Source organism: Macrobrachium nipponense, chromosome 35 (genome assembly GCF_015104395.2).
Source record: "Macrobrachium nipponense isolate FS-2020 chromosome 35, ASM1510439v2, whole genome shotgun sequence".
In the NCBI taxonomy this organism is placed as follows: Eukaryota; Metazoa; Arthropoda; class Malacostraca; order Decapoda; family Palaemonidae; genus Macrobrachium; species Macrobrachium nipponense.
Window position 1 is genome coordinate 3,072,546 of NC_061096.1, and position 21,117 is coordinate 3,093,662.

Sequence of the window (21,117 nt, forward strand, 5' to 3'; positions counted from 1 at the left end):
TTGAAGTGCTAAGAAGTAAACCGTGACTTTTACTACATACTTAAGGGTTAAATTCTTGAAACCTTCATGTCTGCAGAAGAGAACATCTTACATTAGCTGAAAACCTTCTTCACAGCTCCTAAAAACACTTTAAACACCATTCACAGCATTATAAAGACACACCAAAGAGTAGATATGGTGGCAGATGCTTATGTCCAGCTTTCATAATTATTCATACACGTGTGATTATACAAACAAAAGGCAAATGGTTCTCACAAAGTTTATTTTAGCTAAGCCTACATAGTTATGAACGGTAGGTAATTGGCAATAATGAGCTTGGTCTAACAATTACATCATCCAAACTTATGACACAACAGTTTTGTGATACATCACCTAACATTTATGTAACATTATCAATATTGGTGTTGATACATGTTTTCTTATCCTACTGGTACTACATGAATGTATACTATAAAAAACCAATCAAGAGAGGCAGCAATCACTCCACACTGTAGTATTAAGTTCACAAAGTTGTCCTCAGACAAGCAATTTTCTTGACTAAATTTCCATTTTTCGTAAATTATAAAACCACAACGTTATTCAAACTAACAATGAAAATAAAATATCACATGTATATGCAAAAAAATTCAAAAAATAATATTAGTTATGTAAAACATTAGAATTAATGAAAAATGACTGATGTTTCTGAACAAAGGTAAGTTGTACCAACCACCATACAACTTCCTAATCCTTCAACTTTTCCCAATAACTACAACCAGCAGAGCTAAAAAAAAAAACTTATGCAATCACTTGTATAAACCTAACACTCAGTGTATTATTAAAACATCAATCAGTAAATGTGGGAACTCATAAAAAATACAAAAGTACAAAGGGACAGATGGTCCAAGCATCATGTGATCAGCTACTGAGGATGAAGGGAAGTTCTTAGATGGGAGCTTGGAAAACGAACCAAGGGTGTAAAATACACACCACACTTTTTCACTATACATATACCAGTGTAACATTTGACCCTATTTTGCCAAAAAAATCAAGAATTTGTCATTTACTTAATGTAAATTTTGAGGCCGAGTTTCTAAGCATTATAAAATTAGGCAAGGATATATTATCTATTGAGAACACTAGGGTAAACTTTGCACAGCAAACTTTATAAATACATGTAAACGATTCAATATAAAGTAATGAGAATTAGAACAAACCATAAAACATATTTGTATGCATTCAAAGTACAACACAGGAGGTATAAAAATATACCATAATGAACATGGAAGAAATTCACATTTTATTACCCTAGACACTATGGCAAAACAAGGCCCAAGTAAGATAGGTAATAAAAAGTTCTACTCTAACATAAAATACTGAACTAGTACGATATAGCATAAAATAATATACAGACAGCCCCAGTATTCGGCAGGGGTTCTGTTTCTAGGGGCTTGACGGTAACTGAAAATTTGCCAATAATTCAAAAGTCTATGGCTGCCCCAATCCACCTTACGGTGCTCTAGACTGGTTAACGACACCTTAAACAGTCACAGCCAGGTATTTTACCCTAATATGTGATGACTCTTTTAATAAAAATGTGGAATTTCCCTTGCCTAATCCTTCACTGTGGTCTGCACGGTAGTTCTACAAATGTTTAATGCCAGATTCCATGAACTTACAAGTAAACCTTGGCTGAGAGAAAGAGAGAGAGTTACATTTTTCAGAACGCTTAAAGATGTCAATTTTCATCTCCACGGATATAATCTTCCTCTTCTTAGTGGCACTTCCTAAGCTCTTTTCCTCCGTCTCTTTATCTGTCCTATCCTCTAGTTAAATAAGTTAAAATAGTAACAGTGAATGATAAAAGTATCGCCGTAACATTATAATCATTACTTAAACACACACAGCCATAAACAACTGAACGAGCACAGTTGTTTTGCTACGACCAACTGAATCGGATAACAACAGCTAGTTTGCTTGCATTCAGCCATCATAGAATAATAAAAAATTACCATACTGTTACAAATTACGTTAATTAAGTAGAATAGGACTGATATATTTTTACATTAAACCTTCTTTCGCTATGGAGAAAATATCAGCAAGAAAATATACTGCTAAACTTCAGCTGCAGTTGTAGCTGAAGCTGAGAAAACAATGGTCACATTGCTAATGACCATAAATTGTTGTGCATCAGCAACACGGATGAAACTCGACCATATATAATAGAGGAGAAAAACGTATTTAAATAAAAATACTGGGCAAAAATTAACAACTTTTACTGTTGTTTTCACACCATATAAAAGATAAATATGTAAAGCTCATATCATGATGAAATAGAGTGAAAATAGCGAACAGAATCTGCTCCCAACGCTATTTACTAATGAATAAAATAACTAAATTCAGTTCACAACAAGACGTATTCAAGTCATATTTCAACTTAAAAACTTCATATAATGAAAAATAACCTGGTCCCATATAAAGAGAGATTTTAGGGAGATTTATCTTCACTAACTAAAAGCAAGAAAATCGCTCTGAAGTGAGTCCAATATGGCGAAATAAACTTACCTCTGACCTCAGCTGATTTTTCCAAACCAAAACATAGATTGCTTTGTTTATATTTTATAATACAATAGTAATATGAGAATATATACAGTATTATTAGATTCAGTGAAGTAAAGCATAACTTTTTAAAAGATCCATGGAAAAGATGTATATTCATTATGTTTGTATTTTATGAGGATCTCACAGCACTTAAGCTGCCGATAACCAGGCAATGGCCCTGTAAACCTGTTTTGAATATCCTTGACAAGCACCACAAAACCAAAACACCGATAATCAATCCCACCAATAACCTGGGGCCTGCCTATATATATATTTCTACACATTGTGTGTATTTCTAAATGATGAACTAATGTAAAATGAAAATTATAGCAATGATAACTAACTTGCAAGAAACAGACATTTTATTACCAACACATTTGGCTAAATAGTTCACATGCTCAACAGTGATAGTTACCACAAGTTTTCTACACAAGATATCATGTTAGGGTACAACATACCATTTATGGAAAGTATTTAATATAGTATGCGCTCTCGCCATACGAGATGTCATGACTGGGCTTATGTAATATACCAGGCATGGGTTTTGAAATCCATAACACACAATGATAAACAAAAAACAAGCAATGGCCACTGTCAGTTCCACAAACATTTTCCACTATACATATGTACATTATGGTCCACCTTGGCCAAATCAATAAAAAAAAAAAATTAGCTCTTCCCTGTGAACGCCTTAGCATCGGGAAATTTCTGATTTAACGCTTGGTTGTACATGTGTATTATTCAGTAATCTCTTATTTTGAAACAGATTTGTACAGTTGAACATCCTAACTGTGCTGCTGAGTTGAAATGTTACTGGGAACAAGGTTTCAATATGACTGACTTCTTGATTGATGTTGTTTGGTATTGCTGGGAAGACTGTCATTAGACAATTAGGTCAGTGCTTTTTTAATAAAATGTTTTGCAATTTATTGTAACAATACAATGTTTAGAAGAAATAATCATCATACACTCTAGTCCATGGGGATGGTGGCAAATGCCATACCTAGCAACAGGAAGAAGTACAGTCACAGTTTTGTATTTTTTCTAATTCCACTGTTCTTGGACCACACACCCTCCTAAAACCAATCTTTCAGGGAGATTAAATACCAACAATATTTACATCAGGTTTATTTCAATTTCATTAACAAGGATCCTATAGGAAAACACTGGTAAATAGTTGAGTCCTCTAGTCTTGTAAAAAATATACTTGCATTAAGAAAACAATTATCCATTTCTTACATCTGGAGGCTTCTTACACATCTTGTGTACCATGCTTGCATGAGCCAAAGCTGCTGTTCAGTTTCATGAAGTATAAGGTCATCAAGCTTCCAAAGACTGTCCTTCAAATCGTGATACAGTATGAAGTAGTAAAGTAAAAAATGTAGGAAAACCCTATTTTGGGTAGTCACTGTTCAGTCCTCAAGGAGTACCCTTTCCATAATCTACCTAGAGCTCCATGGTGACCAGACTAATGTCAAAGAATTCTCTTACCTAGTCTTATGGCCGGATATTGTGTTGTAATGATAAACATTATAACATGTGATAGAGTATAAATGGACTCAGGATAAGAGGGCACTTTCTATTATCCTCAGTGAACGCTAATACCCAGTTTACCTACGACATCAAAACCGTAAGAAGAAGAAGTGATTATGTGCAAACACACCATCATATTGTTTACATATGACCGAAGTCCGACCAAGACGCCATCCTTTCTGTCGGTCAATGTAGGATGATGCCATACTCAAAACCCACGTCTTTTCGTCAGGGAAGGGGGAGGGTTTTGAGGACTCAACAGCGACTACCAAAAATAGGTTCTTCCTACATCAAAACCTGTTTTTTCATAAGTGTAGACACTGTCCCGTCCTCAAGGAGCTTTGCAAAGAAATTGACAGATGCAGAAAAGCTCTTGGATTCTAATCATAACAATTCAAAAAGATTTTTGGTCTCAGGTCAAGCCACTAGTTTCAAGGCCCCATTCTTTTGGTAGCAAAGAAAAAGAAACTAAGTGCAAACTTATGTGTTTTATTGCGAAGTTCTGTGGTGACTTACCTAAGCATGCAGGGTATGGTTGCAGTAATGTCAAACCCTCCCCAGCGGTAATTAGCAAACATACTTGCTTGTTGAGTTTGCCGCTGCAGCGCATATGGGGTCAAGAATATCTATGCTACCTACTACACAGTGTAGTCAAATTTGTTCGAGCTTGTGGCAATTGTTGCTAGAGTAGGAAAAAATAGACCTTTTGGGATGTCTGCTAATTCTAGTTTACTTAGAATAGGAGATTTCCTTCTTAAAGGAGTCCCATTCTTGGCCAGGAATGACAAGCCAGAGGACAATCAAAATTGATTGTCAGCTCTTTGCTTGATGTACAGTCCATGTCTATGAGAGTCCAGTTTCCTAATACAAGCTCCTGATGCTAATGCAATCAAGAATACTGCATACTGTAACTTGTGAGTTGTGGTTGCCCCCCTCTAAGAGGAAGACCTGTGGTTTGTATCAGGTCCACTGAATTGCGGGACTGATCAAAGTCTAAGCACCTTGTTCAGGGACCAAGTAACTGAAACCCTTTTAGAGCAGATCTTTGTAGTGCAAAGGACTGCAGAAGGGAAGTGACAACTCTTATACTAGTCAAATCATGAAATCATAAATCAATGATACTGTTAATGCTGCCCTGTATTCCATAATTGCTGTAACTGCAAGGTGTTTGTCTTCAAAAGGGATAGGAAATTCTAAAATTTGTTTCCCTAGCATTTTTTACTGGGCTCTCATTAAAGAAATAATGCAACTATATCTTCCGTATATACTGGTATTGCCAGAAATATGAAGTCTATAATTTTTGCACTAGGTACCTAGTAATGTTGGGCGAGTAATTTTCATGGTAATATTTAAGAAAATCCACTTGTGAAGGTCTTGGCTTAGAAAGGAGGATCCTCAAAACTACTTTCCCTCCTACTAACTGGGATAAAACAGCAGACAGTTTTGGAATTTATCTCTTCACCTGTTATTAAAATAATAGGAACCAATGCCTGTTTGGCAATTTGGGGCTAGTATTTAAGTATGCTGCTCCTTAGTAGGTTAGGAATTTGCTCAACACCCTCGAAATCTGGAACTATGGAGGAAAGAGTATATCGTCCTCCCTTTGTTCCAGTGTTGTAGGAAGGCATCTCTTGCTGTTGCTTGCCTGGCAGTATGTGATTCTCATATGTGGCAAACAGGTCCACTACCATTTGTGGAAGCAAGTTGGCTACTTTCTGAGAGAGTGGTTGTCGTTTTCCTTGAATGGGAGTCTACTATTACACTGAGACACCCAGTGAGGTAAATTGCAGACAAGTGTCTCCCTTCTGGAGGTTTGAGTTTTTTGAAAAACAAAAAGACAGCCATCAGCTCCACGAAACTGATACGGCAATTCCTTAGATAGCTGAACACCTCCCTGACACCTGATGATCCTCCAAACGTCCTCCCAACCTGTCAACAAGGTATCTGTGTGTGATGTCATTCATACAGACTGAAGAGTCAAGGTGACCTGTATCACCAGAAATTCCTTCAGGGATCAAGGTCGAAGTATCTCCCCAACTTTTTCAATCTCTTGGTGAGGTCGGTCTCACATCTTGTTTGTTGCATGCGATAGCTAGAATTTGTTTACATTAATTTGTTGTAATCCAAGTATTTGATCTGTTACTGATGCAAATTGCAACAAGCCCACCATACATTCTAATTGCCGTTTAGAAACTGTGGGCTGTGCAAGGCCCATTTTGAGGACTTGCCTCATTCTGTTTCAAGTATGAAGGGGAGAGACAACGTGCTGTGAAAACTATCCCAACATAGTCCTAGCTACTGAAAGTGTCTGCTGGGTGTGAGGTGGGATTTTGCCAATTTATCATAAAACCTCTTGATTGTAGTCAGCTGACCAATGTTCTTAGGCTTTTCAAGCACACTTTTCTTGTGGGCCACCAAATCGACCAGTTGTCTAGGTGGGCTATCATAGTTGTATTTCTGATTTCTCCAAGAACTACCGTTACTAACTTTGTCAAATCTTAGGGTAATGTTTAGCCTTCGCAAGGCTTTGAACCTGTACATATGTTCCCCTATCCGGAACCTTAGGAAGGGACGGAAATGAACGCCAACAGTATACATTTATCAGATCTAAGTCCCTTTTAGAACAATTGAATGCACTAAGGCAATGGTAGTTATTTGGAAAATATAGCAAACAGTGTGCTTGTTCAATATTGATAGGTCTACGGTCACTCTTCGTTTGGAGGAATCATTTTTGTCGACACTTAAGAGAGACATGCTTGACGACAAATATCCGCATGTTTCTCTATGGCTCCCATTAACAGGGACTTTTTGCACGTAATATTCTAGAGAGGGGACAGGTTTTTGGAAGAACCCCTTTACAGGAGGGGGTGGGGTGAGTCAGTTCCCACCCCAGCCCGATCAAAATTAATGCTGTGCCCCCAAAGGGAAGACTTCAATTTCCTTTTATGTCATTGAAATCGACCCCCAACCATACCATTCACATTGGCTTCCACCTCTTCCTCTAACTCCGCCCTCGATAGGCACTCCATTTGTTGCTTTACTACTTCTTATAAAAGGGTCTCTGGACCTTGTGAAAAAATTTTCTTGTTATTGTCGTCGTCCTTTTGTAAAGCATCATCCCATCTGAACAGCTACCTGTTGAGGGAAAAACCTTTTGGGGTGACTGAAGGCTTACCTTTTCAAGTAAGCCTTTTTGGGTTGGGTAAGAGGATGTTTCGGATTCTTGTTTCTTAAATTCCCCTTTTTCCCACAGAGCGGGCTTGCTCATTAAGTTTTTAACCACAACAGACTCCTCAAACAGGTCCTTACAAAAAGGGTTATGATGTAATGAGCAAGTTACATTGGGAAGTGACTAGTTGGAGCCCTCCAGTGTTTCCATTTGCACTTTTATGTGCCACTCTAGCAAGTCCTAGGATGCTTGCCACAGGGTTGGTTCTCATAAGACTTTTAACCACAACAGCAACACTTGTTCTGGAAAATTTTGGAAGACTTTTGATGGCAACTTGTAGCAAGGTGGTAGAGGTTACAATACTAAATTCTATTGAGGCTGTCACCTCAGAGATTCTTCTCATAGGGGTCCTAAATTGCTGTGTAGCTATAAATAAAGGAGGCTTTTCCCCTTCAGAAGTGAGCTGTAGTATTGCCCTTTCCTTTGTGGAGTTTTCCAAAGGTTTTAATTCTGCCATTATCTCCTGTCTTTTAATAACTACAAAATTCTGAAAATTTGTCTTTACAAGATTAATCATTTTGAAAATGAAGGGAAAGAAGACTGGAACTCTTTGGTGAGCAACTTTGGTCCCAAAAAAGGGTGTCTTCTATAGCTTGTAATGTTATAGACACAGGTAAGAAGACCGTTTCTGTTAGTGGTATTTCACATGTACTGCTCCAATCATAGTTTTTCTCTCATTAATTAGATATTTACTAAAGGGAGATAAAATGCACACTGATGCATCTAACCAAGGATCATGTGTATCATCAGGGATCAGTACTGGAGCCCCTATCATGTTTTGATTTGAAGTTTTGTATTCAGAACTGACCAATTAAGTAGTGGTTTCCAGTCGTAGTTCCAACGCTAGACCTTATTTGGGGAACATTTGCATCCTCTTTCACTTTTGGATTGCAGGATACAGTGCTTTTACACTGGCGTGCACTGGACTAGCTAAAATTCCTTTTTGGAATCATGCATCATGTCGCTCATACATTGCCATTCTGTGGCAATGACCCATGGCTACCTGAAATTTGTGTCCCTGATCCATCTGGATTCAGCAGGGTCATTTCATTGGCAATACCCCCTTCATAATCCATAGTAAGAATGTCTCCCACGCATAAAAATCCCTCTATTTTCTCTGCGGGTTTAACCTGGGAGGTAGTGGGGACTGATTTCACTGGGTTTTTGCCCAAACATAAAACACCTGGGAGGTAGCGGGGACTGATGTTACTGGATTTTGACCCAACCATAAATCCTGGTCTGAAAAATAAAGGCTTACATATCTGCTGCCGGAGTTTTGCCGGAAAGATTTAATTTCCCCTTTTTTTAGTTCTACTGAACCCCAGGAATCACTGGGACAGCTAAAATGAGCAGTTCCATCATTAAAACTTATGTGGTTGGTATGAGCCATACCCACTGGCACAAAATGACCTGAGCAATTTGATACGGAACACTTGTACTGAGGGTCCCGGATAATGGCAGCCCCCGTAGTGATAAAAAGAAAGTTGTTATTAGAAGCCAGTCATTATTAAATTATTATTGAGGGACAACTCTGTAGTTCCTCATACAGTTCCAATATTTGTGATAGATTCTAATAGAAATCTATGTTAACTTAAGCCCCTTGAGGTTTAAGTTAGTTTTGACAGCTGTGTCTGGCTGTACAGTATGTCTTTTTGCACTAACTATGTGAAATTTTAAGCTGAAATGTCATACCATTTAGACTAATATCCTATGCGCTAATTTGTTTAGTTACCCCAAGCCACTGTTTTTAAATGGCTTTAGGTTATTTATTATGCCTAGGATATTGTTTGTATCCTGTCCTAGGCTATTTGGGCTAAACTAACATTTAGTACACCAACAGTATGATGTTTCCTAAATTGTTCCCTCTTAGCCTAGTATAGGATACTGCCTAATCCAGATTATTCTAGATCAAATATAAAGGCTACATAAAAACAGAAAGTTACTTACATGTAAATCAATAGTTAGGCTAACATCTTTTGTCTAACTCAGAGTGTTTATATCTAGCCCTAGGCTAGTTGGTCTACTACATAAAACAGTAACTTTCTGATATGAAACTCACTGATGTGAAATTTTATCGTTAGGATCACCTAGTGTAGGTCACTGTCTAATCCTGATTAATTTACCTTTAAAGGTATGGGATTAACCAGGTGTAATTTGTAGCATTCAAGATAGGTTACTACCTCATAGTCCATTTGGTCTATGTACTGTTTTTAGTTTATATAAAACAGTAAATTACTAATGTGAAACTTTATAGTTAGGCTATCACCTAGTATAGGTTATTGTCTAGTCCTGATTAACTGTTTTTAGTCTACACAAAAAAAGAAAATGTCTGTAGCCTTTTATCTAATACTAAAGTCTTTGGTGTAAACTTAGGCTACTGCCTAGGCCTATGACCTAACAGGATATGACCATAATTCTTACCTTATTCCAGGTTACTGTTTAATCCAGGATATTTTTTTTCACCCTTAAGGATACATAATCCTAGGTTATAGGCTACAGACAATATCAACTACAGTACAGCTAACATATTCTCACACTAAATCAACGTAGATTGTAGGCTACTGCCTGGTAGTCTATTGCCGACATAGTTATCTGAACAGATATCTATATTAATGGTAATTGTGGAACATTTCTTTAGATAAAACTTCCACATAGAATGGTTAATTTTTCAAAACAACTTTCGCTTCTAAAAACAGTTAACATTAGTAAATTGTAAGCAGCACTGACGTGTACTGGCGAAAAAACCAGTTTACGGCTCTTCATGCACACTGAAATCATTGTCCCACAGTCTAAACTAAATGGGGAGTTTCCATGACCATCGGTAACGAAATCAATAAGCAAAGAACGAAACTCTGAGCTAACAATCATAAATCGCTAGCGACGACATGTACTGCTGAAAAACGACAGTTTACAGCTTTTCACGCACAATAAAATCATTGTTCCATATCATAAACTAACAAAATTTTTAACCATTATAAATCGTAAGAAGTGCTGATGTGCGCTGGCGAAATAAGCCGATTACGGCTTTTTGCTCAATAAATCATTACCAGTTAAATTTTTTTTTTTTAACTGAAACTTAAAACTATTCAATAAGCAAAGAACGGCCTTCTCTGAGCCCTGGTTTCTTGAATGACCAGAAAAACGAATGGCGTCAGATTTTGGTTGTATGAAAACAATATGATGGAGAGTAGGTAAACTAGGTATTAGCGTTCACCGAGGATAATAGAAAGTGCCCTCTTATCCTGAGTCCATTTATACTTTACCATGTTATAATGTTTATCATTACGACACAATACAAAGCCATAAGACCAGTTAAGAGAATTCTTTGACATTAGTCTGGTCACCATGAAGCAATGGATAGACCATGGAAAGGGTACTCCGAGAGGACGAGACAGCAACTACCCTATCAAAGAAGTAGCATTCCTATTGACATTCAAATAACACTTACATAAATCTATCATGACACCTTAAAAATATAAAACTGGCCTTAAGTAACATTACCTCTGATGAAAAGGTTGTGTGTGCATGCTATTCATTAATTCCCAAACTCTGTGTCGCTGCGAGATTTTTTTTTTTTTTCAGAATCACGGTTTGAATTAAACTTATTGATAATTTTGTCTTACAATGTATCTCTTCTGCTTTTTCCACTGCATCTACTTGCATAAGTCTACTTAAAGTGCTGTCATATTTACAAGTAGGCTACATTATTTAAAAACATATTAAGGCACCATGCACACAGAACAAAATTTAGATTTTGTAAGAAAGTAGCCTAGGTATCCAGGATTAAAGTTATAATTACATACAGGTTGTTGGCATTAAATATTTTGAAGGGAACTGAATTTCACTTAAAATATATCAATCTTCAAAAGAAGAAAGCAAATGTCTTACTTATGTCTTTAATCTAAAACTTCTCTTCAATTTTTCACTTAATCAATTACTCAGTCTTGTAGACTATTGGGTTAACAATCAAAACAATTTTTAAAAAATACATTGTACAGTAGTTACAGTAAATTTCTCAATTATTCCAGACCATTATTTTCTTAATACTTATATGGGTTGTAATAAAATGAACATGATTGTGATAAAATGAACATGATTACTATAACAAAAAAATGTAATGTGCCACAATATTATATGATGAGTTCACTACAATGGTGCTGTATCTCTTTAGGCATAGAGCATCAGAGAATTTCTTTGGAGAAAGGGTCAGCAAGTCTGTTCTGGATGTCATCTGGAAATTAAAGGCAATAGCTGTTAGACTAAAGCCATGAGTGAGCAGTATTACAAAAGCAATCTGGGTGTCTTATCTATATGCAAAAGTTGTGACTCTCTTGACTACACTGTATATCGGTTTCTTGCTTTGAATATGAAGATAATTTTGTAAGCATAAAGGAAAAACTAAGGGGACCAAGGTTACTGAGTTCCCCACCTCATTCTTACTGATGTTGTGTGACTATTGTATTAATAATATTCACTGCAAAATTGTCATACTATTTTTCTAGGAGTTGCTAGTAACATAAGTATGAAAAATTACACACAGATTTAGAAAAGGCTTCATAACCATAACAAAGTAAATAACTGTATTTACCAGAGGTCACAGGCATCTGCAGTTTATCATTTATGACATAAGCGCAATGGTATAAATACCAAAACCCCATAAATATATTTTTTTTGTTAGCTAATAATTTCCTGGCTAAGAGGATTTTTTATTGTAACCTAAACGACATTGGGCACTTGAGGGCCATCTAAAATGACACCTATGGACTGAAAAAGCAGCCTTGTCTGTAAAACAAAACCAGTGCCACTGAGGGGGTATCCACAAGTTCAAGTTTTTCAATAAGATCCTTCCGGAAGGGAGAGGGTAGAGAAATTGCAGACAAAAATTATGTGAACTTCCATGAAGTCCAATTACAGCACTGTACACTTTATTCTCTGAAAAGACTTGGAGGCTAAGCCTTTGCATCCCTATGACTCAATGGGTATACACAAGAACTAACTCATCTCCAGGATTAATTACATTTTCATACTACCTCCAGTAGTACAAGTACTCAGACTTGAAGGTGCCAACTATGGAAGTAAAATAAACCTATTGGCTGTCTGACACAATCTCAAATGCATTTCTAACAATACAAAAGTATCCCACACCATCCTGAGAACAGAAGAGCTACTATTCTGGGCACTGAAGATATGATCCTCCTCCTCATAGGAGATCTCAATGCAGTTGTTTATGACTGCTAGACAAACACCAAGGAGGATTAGTTTCAACAAGCCACTATCTGGAGCATATGAAATAGATAAGATAAAGGTAAACATCAATAAGGACAAATACTGGAGCTGGCTTGACTGGTGCATACTGGTGGGAGTAAATTTTTATCAGGCATCAAGAGAGTATATGCATCACACCACAGCCTCAGGGAAAGAAACAAGGGTTCAGAGAAATTACAAGTGAAATGCCTAGTAAATATACCAAAGGGTTTACTGAAAAGTCGACCAGCACCCTGGAGATAATGGTAGCATTCACATTCTCACTATAGTAATTTCTACTGTATACACGATGTTCTTTTCTCAAAAAAGTCTTCTCCAAGCAAAAAGGGCAAGTTAATGAATTCAGCTTCCAGAGACCCACGAACAGGGCATGGGGACTGAAGAGTCATCCTTCTCTATGGTTAAAAGAATCCCAGTTCTACTGCTTTTAAAAAGAAAAAAGGGAATCAGAAGGTGATAATTTTTTGAGAAACTTAGCAATGGATCTATACTCTTAAAAGTTCCCACTAAATCCTTTGGTACACTTCCTCAAATTAAAGGATGCTTCACCATTTCCATATAATTAAAGATCAACAGAGGCATGGCAGTGACTAAATAGGACTGACTTACAGGGACTGTTAAATGGCCCATGAACATTCTTTTAAAAAAAGATTGGTTGATAGTAGAATTATATAAACATCCACAGTTGATATAAGGAATGTCGATTTAGTGGAAATATTATGAGGGTGATAAAGGTGTTAGTTATTAATTCAAAGAAAATTTTAATATAAATAGGACTGCTATAGACATAAAAATTAAAATGAATCACAAAACAGAACAATCCATAAAACAAAATTCCAGGAAAACAAAACATGTGTACAGAAAACACCATCCCCTTCTCTTCCCTAAAAACTATGGAGATGTATAATAGAAAAGTGGGGACCAAATGTTAGTTGCACTGCTAGGCAAGGTTGAATCCTTCAAAGGTTAGCATTCCCCATACAAGATACCACATGGGGTCACCTGAAGGAGGAACCCTGAAATCATGAGACAAAAAGAAAATAATAGGTCCCTGGGAAAGGCATGTGACAATATCGCACAAAGTTAACCAGAAATAAGAAAAGTGAAGCCCACAGGGATTAAGACTCTCCATGATAAGTAAGAAGTAAAAATATGTCAGGAGACAAAAGACATTGAGAAAAACCAAAGGCCTTCAAAAAGTGAAATAAACAGCACAGCTATCCTGTCAAAGATGACAAAAATATGTTAAACATGAGTTTATTAGAAGAGCAAGCAAATTCATTTAGCAATCTGACCATATATGATCGATAACAACCATGAAAGTAAGCTAATAACAGCTCTGCTTCTTTAGCATATGACAAGGGTGCTTACCAATGATATGTGAAGACAGATACAAAATTTGAGCCCTACAGAAGGAAAATAGTGCTGGGACTGCATTATTACAATAAATAAATCACACAAAATTATGGCTAAAAATCTGTAAAGGTTTAAATCTTAGATATCTCAGAAAACTGTTGAGACCCAGAGAGAATGAGGATACGGTCTGGTAGAAGGATTTCACACACCAGTTGCAATTAAAATGAACAATAATTCTGTCAAGAAAATTTTAATGCCAATAAGAAAAAATACACAAAGCAAGGCAGGTATGAGCAGTATAATTTACTCTTCAAAGAGAGGTAACCAAAGTGCTCAGGGAAATGGGTTTGAGTCTCAGTTTTTTTGCGATTTGCTGAAATCATACCCCTCATGAATGCAGGCAGTGGTACTGGCAGATAGAGGCCACACAAAAAATTAAATACTCAGAGAGAAACTTGAATAAATACCTGTTCAAAATTACTTTTGTTTTTGTCCATCTCAGTTTTAGTTTATGCTGTAGAGGGGGTGGTTCTAATTTTGAAATTATATATATATATATATATATATATATATATATATATATATATATATATATATATATATATATATATATATATATATATATATATATATATATATACATATATATATATAAATATATATATATATATATATATATATATATATATATATATATATATATATATATATATATATATATATATATATATATATATATATATTATATATATATATATATATATATATATATATATATATATATATATATATATATATATATATATATATATATATATATATAGAATATACATCATTCTATGTGAAGAAACATGTTATTGTGTTAATGTGATGACTACTGTAGTCTAGTAGGATCTTGCAGTGTTTCTAAATAGTATTAATTAGTGAATAGATGACATTGCCTTGACGTCGTGTTGTATCACATCTTCATTTGAATACACTTGGATCATCAGTTTAAAAGGTAAGGCCAACCGATGCCCCACTGGTCAAATACATGTTGACGTTCCCATGATAGCCTGTGCCTACGTCACAGACCTAGATCCGTATACCCGTGTGTTTGTGTAACATTGCGAAATATGTCACTCGACTAATGTTCTCGCAACAGAATTGTATATCAGACTTCTATCATACCTCTTCGCTGGAAGACCTATTCAAATCTTCATGTCGTTACCATTGTGATGTAAAACTTGTTAATACTGATTAATACTGTATTAGTAAGTTTAATAAGATTAAATGATATCACATGGTAAAAATAATAATTCTCTCTCTCTCTCTCCTTCAGAGATGTATGGTTTTTTTTGTATGATAAATAATTGATTTACTATTTTCAAATATTAATACTAATGTATACAGCAATAACATCAATTCATTAAAGAAAATACTAAAGTGAATTAGTAAGATTTTAGTTTATAAATTTGAAAAATTATGTAAGAATGAAGGAAATCCCAGTCTTCTCTCTCAAACTCCAGGTACTAAAACTGTCAAACATATCAAGTAATAGGACGGAGGGGGAGGAGCTGTTCTGTTGTTGCCACCAAGTGTTCATACAATTTCTCTCTCTCTCTCTCTCTCTCTCTCTCTCTCTCTCTCTCTCTCTCTCTTTCTCATTTACTGAGACTCGAGAATTTTTACTGTACATGTACTATTTGTTTTTAATACTTTAAATAATAATAATAATAATAATAATAATAATATAATAATAATAAAATAAAATAATATTATTATTTTATTAATATAACTGTAATTACAAAATTCATATTATGTCATAGTATTTTAAAGAAATACAATAATCTATCCATTTCACTCTTTTTTTTTAATTAAGGATAACTCCTCTCTCTCTCCCCCTTTTGCCACACAGGATATGTATGTCATAGTGGTAACTCCCTACCTCTGTTTCGCTGAAAGCGATAGCAGTATTTTCTGAGAGAACAGAGAGATAAACACACACACTCTCTCTCTCTTTACTGAGATTAAAGAATTTTTATGGTACTAGTACGTAAAATGTTTATTGATATTTTCTGTTGTTAATAATAATACTGTAATAATAATTGAAAAAGAAACCCACAAAATCACTTTGTAACTTGTTTACTTCTAAGTATTTACATTTAGTTTTACTCCACACTCGAGTACTTTCAGGCCCTGTCTGTGGCCCATTCTCAAGAGATGTTTGGGATGTTAGCCTGGGTCAAGGCCCAGCAGTCTTCTGGAACTTCTTCTCGTTGAGCTGTCATTTATGTGATGGCTGTTCTGGTTTTCTTGAGAGTTGCCAATCCCCTCTTGTCGCTCTGATATCCTGAGCTGATGGTCAATGGGATTCACCCTAGTGGTAAGGGTGTGGTCACCAAAAGTCTGTTGGGCAGGAGACCTAATCTCCAGGTCAGCAGGGTCAATCTTAGCTTCTTTTAATATCAAAGCTCGGCTTATGGGATCTTCTGAGGTAAAACCTTTGTTTCCTTCAATTACTTTAATCTCTCTGATAAGTGCACCTTCTACTACCCTCCTGTGACTAATTTTGTTGCTTTTGTATATAAGCCTACTGTTTTTGAAATCCATCCTATGTTCATTTTCCCAAAAATGTCTAGCTATAGCACTCCCCTGAGAGTTAAGCTGTACTGCCCTTCTATGTTCTTGGACTCTAGTCCTTATTCCCCTACCTGATTCCCCCACATATCTGTCTCCACAATTGTTGCAATTGATTATGTATACCCCCGCTACATCATCTGTATTACTGTCTTCTCCTTCCAATATATTTTAACATACTTTGTTTTTTACGGTATTATCAAGGTATATACAAATTTATATTGACTTTCTTTCATTTTTGAAGTGATTTGTTTCATTTTAGGCATAAAAGGGATGGCAACTATTTTCTTGTTTTCTTTATTCCATGTACTCTCTACATTCGCTCTGTAAAAGATTTTCCTAGCTTTGTTGAGTGCCCTTTTTCTGAACCATTCCGGGTATGCTATCGATGTAATTTATTTCTTGCTCTATCTCGCAAGGGTTACACGTTCTCATTGCCCTGAGAAATAAACCTGTTAGAACCCCTATTTTTATATCATGACTGTGAAAAGAGAAGAAATGAATATACGAGTTTGTATGTGTGGGCTTTCTATATGTCCTGAATTCACATCCTGTTTCTTTTCTTTCTATGAGTACGTCTAAAAAGGGCAGTTTATTAGTGTTACTTTTCTCTAAAGTGAACTGGATATTGTTATCAAACTTATTGAGTTCATCTAGAAAAGTTTCTATTTTATTTCCATCCCCTTGCAGAATAGCAAAAATATCATCCACATATCTCCACCATCCTTGCAGTTTTAAGTTAGGGACATTAACATTGGGAACTAGATTAGTTTCGAAATATTCCATATATATGTTAGTGAGTATAGGTGATAATGAGGACCCCATAGCTACTCCAAATTTCTGTTTGTAAACTTACCCCTCAAACGTGAAATAAGTATCACTGACACAATTTAATCAACTCAAGGAAGACGCCTATTTTGATGTTTGGATTGAAAATACCCTCATTATGTTTAGTCTGAAGGAATACGGGGGGAACACTGTGTGCATATATATATACATATATATATTATATATATATATATATATATATATATATATATATATATATATATATATATATATATATAATCCAAGGGGGGTCAGGGAAAGGCACTATCCATGTGCATTTTATTAAAATATATGCCGACGTTTCACAACTCCATGTAGTTGCATTTTCTAGGCTGCGTGGAGTTGTGAAACGTCGGCATATATTTTAATAAAATGCATATGGATAGTGCCTTCCCCTGACCCGCCTTGGATTGTTCTTCGAGCTGTTCCTCCGGAAATTGGAGTTATATATATAATAATATAATATTATATTATATATATATATATATATAGATATATATATATATATATATATTATATATATATATATATATTATCCCTTAAACGCCGAAGCGGTAAATAAAAAAATGACTCCCGTGTGCCGGAGGGGTTTGAGAGTGAGCGCGGAAGCGGAAAAAATATTTTTTTTCAAAAAATCACAGCGCGCTTAGTTTTCAAGATTAAGAGTTCATTTTTGGCTCCTTTTTTTGTCATTGCTTCAAGTTTAGTATGCAACCATCAGAAATGAAAAAAATTATCATTATCATATATAAATAATGCGATATATGATAGCACAAAAACGAAATTTCATATATAATTGTATTCAAATCGCGCTGTGCGCCAAACGGTTAGAGGTAACAAATTACTTTTTTTTTCGTTGTAATGTGCACTAAATTGCGATCATTTTGGTATATAACACATTGTAAAACAATGAAAGCAACACAGAGAAAATATTATCACAAAATGATGCATGAATTCGTAGCGCGGGGACGTAAAAAAATAATTTTTTAAAAAATTCACCATAAATCGAAATATTGTTATAGAGACTTGCAATTTGTTTCAAGATGAAGGAAAATGATTGATACGATACTGTAAGAGTTTTAGCTTACAAATGCAGTTTTCGACCATTTCGAACGAGTTAAAGTTGACCGAATGTCGAATTTTTGTTTAAAATTTTTTTTATATGCAAATATAAAAAAAATGAGAAATGCTACAACCTTCCAATAATTTGTTTTATATTGTGCATGTTTTTGCGCACATTTTCATATATAAAACTCTAAAAAAAGCGTAATATGAAAAGGCACAAATATTAGGATGTGACCTACGCGTTTCGAGATTTTCGGCCGAGAATCGGCGCGCGGCGGGACGAAATAAAAAAAATAATTGTTTTCAAATATTCACCATAAATCGGAGATATTGTTCTAGAGACTTGCAATATGTTTTAAAGTGAAGATAAATGATTGAATATTACTAGACTGTAAGATTATATGTTACAAATGCGTTTTTTGACCATTTCGGTTGAGTCAAAGTTGACCAATCGTAGTTTTTTTCCTATTTATCGTACTTTATATGCAAATATTTCAAAAATGAGAAATGCTACAACCTTCCAACATTTTTTGTTATATTGTGCATGTTTTTGCGCACATTTCCATATATAAACCTCTAAAAAAAGCGTAATATGAAAAGGCACAAATATTAGGAGAATGTGACCTACGCGTTTCGGAGATTTTCGGCAGAGAATCGGCGCGCGGACGGAATAACAATATTTTTTTCAAATATTCACCATAAATCGAGATATTGTTCTAGAGACTTGCAATATGTTTTAAAGTGAAGATAAATGATTGAATATTACTAGACTGTAAGATTTTTATGTTACAAATGCGTTTTTTGACCATTTCGGTTGAGTCAAATTTGACCGATCGTAGTTTTTTTCCTATTTATCGTACTTTATATGCAAATATTTCAAAAATGAGAAATGCTACAACCTTCCAATATTTTTTGTTATATTGTGCATGTTTTTGCACACATTTCCATATATAAACCTTTAAAAAAAGCGTAATATGAAAAGGCTCAAATATTAGGAGAATGTGACCTACGCGTTTCGGAGATTTTCGGCTGAGAATCGTCGCGCGGAGGGAAAAAAAATATTTTTTTCAAAAATTCACCATAAATCGAGATATTGTTCTAGAGACTTGCAATTTGTTTTAAAATTAAGATAAATGATTGAATATTACTATACTGTAAGATTTTTATGTTATAAATGCGTTTTTTTACCTTTTCGGTTGAGTCAAAGTTGACCGATCGTAGTTTTTTTCGTACTTTAAACCCTAAAAAAAGCGTAATATGAAAAGGCACAAATATTAGGAGAATGTGACCTACGCGTTTCGGAGATTTTCGGCCGAGAATCGGCGCGCGGACGAAATAAAAATATTTTTTTCAAATATTCACCATAAATCGAGATATTGTTCTAGAGACTTGCAATATGTTTTAAAGTGAAGATAAATGATTGAATATTACTAGACTGTAAGATTTTTATGTTACAAATGCGTTTTTTGACCATTTCGGTTGAGTCAAAGTTGACCAATCATAGTTTTTTTCCTATTTATCGTACTTTATATGCAAATATTTCAAAAATGAGAAATGTTACAACCTTCCAATATTTTTTGTTATATTGTGCATGTTTCTGCGCACATTTCCATATATAAAACTATAAAATAAGCGTAATATGAAAAGGCACAAATATTAGGAGAATGTGACCTACGCGTTTCGGAGATTTTCGGCAGAGAATCGGCGCGGAGGGGAAAAAAATATTTTTTTTTAAAATTCACCATAAATCGAAATATTGTTTTAGAGACTTGCAATATGTTTTAAAGTGAAGATAAATGATTGAATATTACTAGATTGTAAGATTTTTATGTTACAAATGCGTTTTTGACCATTTTCGGTTTGAGTCAAAGTTGACCGATCGTAGTTTTTTACGTACTTATCGTACTTTATATGCAAATATTTTCAAAAATGAGAAATGCTACAACCTTTCCAATATTTTTGTTATATTGTGCATGTTTTTGTGCGCATTTCCATATATAAAACCTTTAAAAATAAGCGTAATATGGAAAAGGCACAAAATATTAGGTAGAATGTGACCGTCCGCATTTCGGAGATTCGCTGCGAAGAATCGGCGCGCGGAGGGAATAAAAATATTTTTTTTCAAATATTCACCATAAATCGAGATATTGTTCTAGAGACTTGCAATTTGTTTTAAAGTGAAGGTAAATGATTGAATATTACTAGACTGTAAGTAATTTGCTTACCCCCCAAAAAAAATATTTATAATATATATATATATATATATATATATATATATATATATATATATATATATATATATATATATATATATATAATTTTTTTTTTTATACGTAAAATGTATATATTACATTCTTCGATTCTGGTACCAATACATAAATAAAAGGAATGCAGGTGACACTTCTCTTTTCGTATACAATGAAATGTCTTATTATTATTTTATCATGCACACATTCAGATATATAAAAAATTGTAATAAATATAAAAATAAATATAAAATAAATGCAGAATACTCACTCGTAATCCTGACTCTTCGTTCTATTCTTGTTTTCTCCCTCCTCCATTGAAGAGTCTTGCATTTTTTTCCACTCGACATGACGAGGTACAGGTGGAGGAGGGAGACGCGCGCCCTTACTGCTGAT

The 21,117-nt window shown here is 34.8% G+C and overlaps 1 protein-coding gene across 1 annotated transcript in view; it reads right to left on the reverse strand.

Moving 5' to 3' along the window:
• Window positions 1–243: 243 nt before the first annotated feature.
• LOC135208173 (acidic fibroblast growth factor intracellular-binding protein-like) overlaps window positions 244–21,117 on the reverse strand; it is a gene marked incomplete at its 5' end in the record, with an annotated part of 445,705 nt that continues 424,831 nt past the window's right edge. The window contains 1 exon segment of the mRNA XM_064240310.1: window positions 244–11,573.